The sequence below is a fragment of the Myotis lucifugus genome, unplaced genomic scaffold, assembly GCF_000147115.1.
Source record: "Myotis lucifugus unplaced genomic scaffold, Myoluc2.0 scaffold_1189, whole genome shotgun sequence".
Classification (NCBI taxonomy): Eukaryota; Metazoa; Chordata; class Mammalia; order Chiroptera; family Vespertilionidae; genus Myotis; species Myotis lucifugus.
This window is the reverse complement of record NW_005872237.1, coordinates 73,028-79,720: the sequence shown is the minus strand read 5'-3', so window position 1 is coordinate 79,720 and position 6,693 is coordinate 73,028. Positions and strand designations below refer to the sequence as shown.

The following is a 6,693-nucleotide window of genomic DNA, read 5'->3' as shown; positions in this document are numbered from 1 at the left end:
CCTCCACATGCTTTGGATACGGGCACTGGGGCTTCTCTGCCCACAGACCCAGCCCATGGTCAGCACCAAGGCACACCCCCTGTGTGTGTGTGGAAATGGATTCAATCCATTCTAGCCTTGCGTGGGATTCTGCCCAGGTGTGAGTGTGAGGCTCACCTTTGGCGTGGGCCCTGCTGGGCACATCACAGTCAGATGCTAACACAGGGAGAGAGGATGCCATGGGGCAGGGCAGATCCAACTCCCCACCTCTTTGCATCCTGAACATCAGGACAGCCCAGGGAGGGACTCTCTGTGGAGAAGCAGGCGTGTGGGAGTGGAGCATCCACTAGGAATGGACGTGAAAGGGAAATCCCAGGGTGTGAGAGGAGGGAAGGCCTTGCCTCCCATGCACCCTCCCCTTCCTCCCTGCCTGCCCCTGTCTGCTTGTCCTTCCTTCCCTTCCCCTGCAGGATGGGGCACCATGGCTGTGCCCGCCCAGCTCTCCCTGACACAGTCATCAAGTGGGACCCCTTTATGTGGAAAATGCTACAGACAGGGTGGTGCGGCCCATCCCTGAGGGTACTGGCTGCTGATGCTGCTGCTTTTCTGAACATATCAGGCTCACAGACCTGACACTTGGAAAGGTTTGGGCTTTTGCCGACTCAGAAGGCAAAGGTGTCCTGAGCAAAGGGGACTTATTCATTGGTCTGTGCCTTGTGCTTGTACCCAGAATGCATTGCAGGTGTCTCTGAGGAGCTTAAACCTTGCTTTCCTGCAACACGATTTCAGGACACACAAAGTCCCTTGCTGGACAGTGAGAACTCTGCATCGGGGCTCCCGTGGGCTGTAAAATCTGAAGACAAGGCCAAACATGGCGCCATTTTTGATCATTTTAAGCCCGTACGTGGATTTCTGTCTGTGATAAAGGGAAACCAGCGTCACTCACCCCGAAGCTGCCTGTGGCTGCCCTTGGAAGCTTTTGGGAGCTGAGTGGTGTTGGCCCTGGTGCGATGCTCACGAAGATGAGTCTGCAGGTGCCATGTGCTTGGTAAAGGGCACATTGGAGGAAGCACCTGTGCCCATGTCCTGGCCTCCAGCCTTGTGCCACCTGCTAAGAGGAACAAGTGGGTTGGATGCCCTGCAGAAAAAGCTGAAGAGGATGGCATCTTCCTGGAAACTGATGAGGACATGGGTGAGTTTGTGTCTGGATTGGAAGTTTGTGAGATCTTCCTGGAGACAGGGTTAGCTTCTACCTGACTAGCCTACCTTTGGGTGCTGTGTCACCCTGTGGGAAGCTTTCAAATGGTATGTTTGTCTTGGCTTTTCACTCAGTCAATCAGAAATTAATAAAGTTCATTTATTCTTCTCATTTTTTACTGCTGAGATGCTTCCACCACCAGATAGGTCCCATTTACAAAAGAGCATCATAGGATCCAGTCTTGCTACAGATTTCTCTGCTATTAAGGAGCTAGATGCCCTTAATAATGACACTATTGACCTAAAGAGGGACAAGAATAATGTGCAAGAGGACCTTAAGGAGAAAGACGGTGCTCTATTTTTTAAAAATTCTCACCTGAGGACATGCTTAGAGAGAAGGTGGAGAGAGGAAGACAGAGAAACATGGATGTGAAAGAGAAGAATTGATCATTTGCCTTCTGCAGGTGCCCCAACCAGACTAAACCCTCAAGCCAGATGTGTGTCCTGACCTGGAGTTAAACCAACAACCTTTCAGTGCACAGGATAATGCTCCACCAACTGGGCCACTCCAGGTGGGTGAAAGATATACTCTTCAACAGAGAACAGTGAGGTTGAGGATCTTCAGGATGAACTTCAAAGGCAAATGCTAATCTGCAAAGACTTCAGGCCCAGAAACAGCAAGGACAGGGTCTCCTTAATGGTCTGGATGAGTAGGAAGCCCAGCTGCAGGAGCAACTCAGGAAAGTCAGCCTAATACACTGAGGAGGCCCAGCTGCTCACATCCCTGGAAGCTGAAGGAACTAGCCAAGAGTCGCTGATCTCCACTTCTGAGGAAGAGCTGGCCACGCTATAGGAAAGAGTGGAGTGGCCTTAGCAGGAACAGCAGGATTGGGGGAGAGTGTGGAGTCAGGGAAGGGTCATCTGGGACCTCTTCAGGGTCAACTGCAGGGTTCACAGCAGGAAATCAGTTCAATGCAAATGAAATCAGATGAAAATGATAGAGCTGGAAGCCCCTTGTAATCAATAAAATTGGTGCAGTCACTGATCCTCAGAGAGATGCAAATTCAAATGACAATGAGGTATCATCTTACCTGTCAGAAGGGAAGCATCAACCTATCAACAATGGAAAAGTGATGGTAAGGATGTGAAGAAGAGGGACTCCTAGTACATGGCTGCTTTGAATGCAGACTGGTGCAGCCACTGTGGAAAACAGTACGGAGTTTCCTCAAAAAATTAAAAGTGTAACTTCCATTTGACCCAGTGATGCCACTTCTAGGAATACATCCTAAGGAACCCTAAACACTAATCCAAAAGCACATATATACCCGTTTGTTCATAGCAGCATAATTTCCTAAGATCTGGAAACAGCCCAACTGCCCTTTAGTATATGAATTGATAAAAAATAGCTGTGGTACATTGACACCATGGAATACTATGCAGCTGTAAAAGAGAAGGATCTCTTGCCCTTTGAGACAGCATGGAGGGACCTGGAGTGTATTGAGACAGCATGGAGGGACTTCGAGGCAAACAAGCCAGTGAGAGAAAGATAAGTATCACATGATCTCACTCATATACAGAACCTAATGAACAAAATAAACTGATGAATAAAAGAGATTCAGAAACATAGGCACATAAAACAGAATGACGAATCTCAGAGGAAAAGCTGGGTGAGTGGATGAGTGGGGAGAGATTAACCGGGGAAGTTATAAGCATATGTGCACAGCCCATGGACACAGACAATAGTGTGGTAAAGGCCTGGGAAGGGCAGTTGTGGGGTGGAAGTGGTCAGTGGGGAAAAAATGGGGACAACTCTATTACTTTCAACAATAAAGATACAGTTTTTAAAAAAAGAAATTGGTGCAGCAGCCCACACAGCATCCTTTTAAATGTCGCTAGACTCCAGAGATGGTGCTAGCAGCTAGAGATTATTGCAGCCTCAGCACAGGCAGCAGAGCAACAGCCAACTGAATGCGTACAGAAGGCCTGAGCCTGGAGTCTGAGCAAGAACTGCTTCTGACATGCTGCCTCCTGGGAATGGAGTGGGGACTGATGGGAATGGAGTAATGGCTGATGGGAATGGAGTGGGGACTGATGGGAATGTAGTGATGGCTGATGGGAATGGAGTGGGGACTGATGGGAATGGAGTGATGGCTGATGGGAATGGAGTGGGGACTGATGGGAATGGAGTGATGGCTGATGGGAATGGAGTGGGGACTGATGGGAATGGAGTGATGGCTGATGGGAATGGAGTGGGGACTGATGGGAATGGTGTGATGGCTGATGGGAATGGTGTGATGGCTGATGGGAATGGAGTGGGGACTGCAGCTGCCAATAAAATATTTGTTTTGGATGTAACAGTGATAGACACTCAAATGAGGAAGATCCATCAACTGTAGAATCAAGGTCACTGGCAGATCCAGGTGCAGATACAGACTTGGATTTGTTTCCAGTTTGGTATTTTTGTTGGCAGGGATCCTTTCTAGGATGACTATTTTTGGGAAATTGGTCTATTTGGAGGTGATCCTTCAAGGGTTCAGATCCATGTACATGGGACAGCTTTCTCAAGCGATCTTCTGATGCTGTGGCCACGTCTGTTGTTCAGCTTTTCAGTGAAGCCGGCATTAGCAATGACCTTTTGGTAGAAGCACTGAAGCACAGTAATCCTATCGCTCCAGGTGGAACAGTTGTAGTTACAGCTAGTGACTGGCCCACAGACCTGTTTAACAATATTAACAATGGTGGTAACTATTCCTACTGGAAATGCATGTATAACCTCGAAACTGATTGATGTAAATGCATAAAGCAAATAAATTTGAATCAATTTAAAACTGGTCTGGAAAATTTTTAAAAAGCTACTTAAAACAAACCTATGCATTACTTAAATGAAATGATGCCAACAATTCAAAATTATTTATTTATTATCAAAATATTACAACTTCTTCTCAAGATAGCAGAGGAAGTAAAGGAAGTACTTAAATCCTCCCAAAACCACAGCGAAATTACAACTAAACTACAGAGCAAGCATCATTCAGAACCACATGAAATCTAGGTGAACAGCAAGTCCCAGGTAAGGATACAAAGGAGAAGCACCGATCCAGGTTCAGCCATGTAATGTGTGGATGATCAAATAAATTTGTAATCCATCACCAAAAAAAAGAAGGCCCATGGAGATGGTAGGAGGATGGAGATGTGCAATAGTCTGGACCACGTGGAGCAGGTATCAGGACATTTTTTTACTTTGTTCTTCTTGGTTTAAAAATAATCCCACAGCCCAGCCAATGTTGCTCAGTGGTTGAACATCGACCTATGAACCAGGATGTCACTGGTTCGAATCCAGCTCAGGGCACATGCTTAGGCTGCAGGCTCCATCCCCAAAAGGGGGCATGCAGGAGGCAACTGATGTTTTTCTCTCCTCAATGTTTCTATCTCTCTATCCCTCTCCCTTCCTCTCTCTCAAAAGTCAATAAAAATAAAATAAAATAAACAAACCCAGGTTATGAAGATACCACATTTTGTTGGGATGGATGTGGCCCAGCATGAAGGGGTGTATAGATGTGAATCCAAACGAGCCATGTGGGACAGACTCTCATGTCACAGGGTGAGAACAGAAGGGCAGTGGAGGACAGTGAGTGAGGACAGGAAGGGAGGGAGAGCACCCCAGATGGATGGAGGAAGACATGACCCACGTTCTCCTGCACCCAAACCTCATCTACCACGTCTTCTCCCCTGGACGTTCTCAGCAATTTCCCCAATTATGGTCCACATTCTCTTTCAGCACCTCCTGGGGTCATCAGATGGGCTCCAAGTCTCCCCCACTCTGATCGGTTGTCCCCTCTGTGTTCACATCCTGGCTGCCTCGAGGGTCCTTCTGTAGTCGTTTCCAGACTGAAATAGTGCCACCCCGAAGACCACCAGGAACAAGCCAGCCACGCCCATCCCAACGAGAATCGGCACTGGGTCTTGGGGTTTGGAGGCTGGAAAATGTGCATGCAAAGGTCACAGAGGTCAGGGCAGAACCCAAATATCCAGGATTCTGTGTCAACCCTGGTTCCAACCTCCCCTTTACTTCAGCGTCCCTGTGATATCTGAACTCAGCACCTGCTGAGTCACCTTGACAAGAGTTAGATGTGCCCAAGAACTGAGGGTGAGGGGAGAAACGGTCCAATTGAGAAATAACTAAGAGCTGTGTGTTCTGTGTTCAGCCTGAGACTCAAGACCCCATGAGCTTATTCCCCTACAGCTAAGTCATCCCAGGTTCTCAACAGTGGGGGACCCAGGGTCTGTGGAGGAGGGGTTGGTATCAGGGATTCCTGAATCTCATGAGCATGAAGGAGTGAAAGTCTGGGCTGGGTCTCCTTCACCCCACCCCGCCCAGGCCCCTCCTCTCTGGGATCCACATTTTCATCCTCACCTGGAATTGTTCATTTATTGATTCTTTCATTAACTCATTTATTTATATATTAAATATATTTTTATTGATTTCAGAGAGGAAGGGAGAGGGAGGGATAGATAGAAACATCAATTATGAGAGAGAATCATTGATTGGCTGCCTCCTGGGGACTGAGCCTGCAACCTGGACATGTGCCCTTGACCAGAATCAATCCTGGGGCCCTTCAGTCCATAGGCTGGTGCTCTATTCACTGAGCCAAACCAGATAAGATTTAGTTCATTCATTATACAATTATACAAATGAATACCTATAGTGGTAGATATATTTACTAGATGAGAAATGTGGGCATATGGATGCTAATGGTGTGAGCTTTTGCTTTATCTCAAAGTACAAACAAAGGTCATAACCAAGGAGGTCCACGCTTCTGGCTCAAAGTTAAGTCACAGAGAAAACTCCCCTAATTTCATTATTTAGTGAGCACCCAAAGTAGGAAATCATGTCAACCTGTTACCCTATTTGCTATAAAACCCGAGATACAAACAAAATTATTGACATCTCCTCAGTACACTGATCCATGCAATAACTCTAAATGTCAGCTCCACAATTCAGATATACACATGGATGATCTGTGTTGCTCAGTTGGGTTAATATCCAAGTGGGTGAATCTAAGAAGCCTTTGTAATGTGTGTCATGTGGTTAAAAGTCAGAGAAAAGATAATTATGGGGGTGGGTGTATCTGTCAGGAAAAGAAAGCCTTCCTAGTAAACCCTAATGAAACAGAAGAACGGATTGGAACATAGGGACCAATAGTGCTTTCAATATAAAAATGCAAATTTGTAAATGGATTTGCCTTGACATAACTTTGGGTTTGAATTAACATTGTGCTTTGCAGTTTCATCCTATGGGAAGTGAAGTGAGAAAAATAGGTATGCCATCGGGGATAAAGAAATGACATTTCCTTTGACTGCTGGGGATTATAATCTTAATCAGAGGGATCAACTGAAAAACAATCCACAGGGAGAGAATCTTTGGGAGGCTAACAGGTCAGATATAAGTATGTCCACACATAGCTTTCTATTGTGCCACTATACATTAGAAATCTACAGGATCCACACTGCTACTCAGAA

The 6,693-nt window shown here is 46.4% G+C and overlaps 1 pseudogene; it reads left to right on the top strand.

Moving 5' to 3' along the window:
- Positions 1-450: 450 nt before the first annotated feature.
- The window catches only part of LOC102421556, a 28,295-nt pseudogene continuing 22,052 nt past the window's right edge, over positions 451-6,693 (top strand).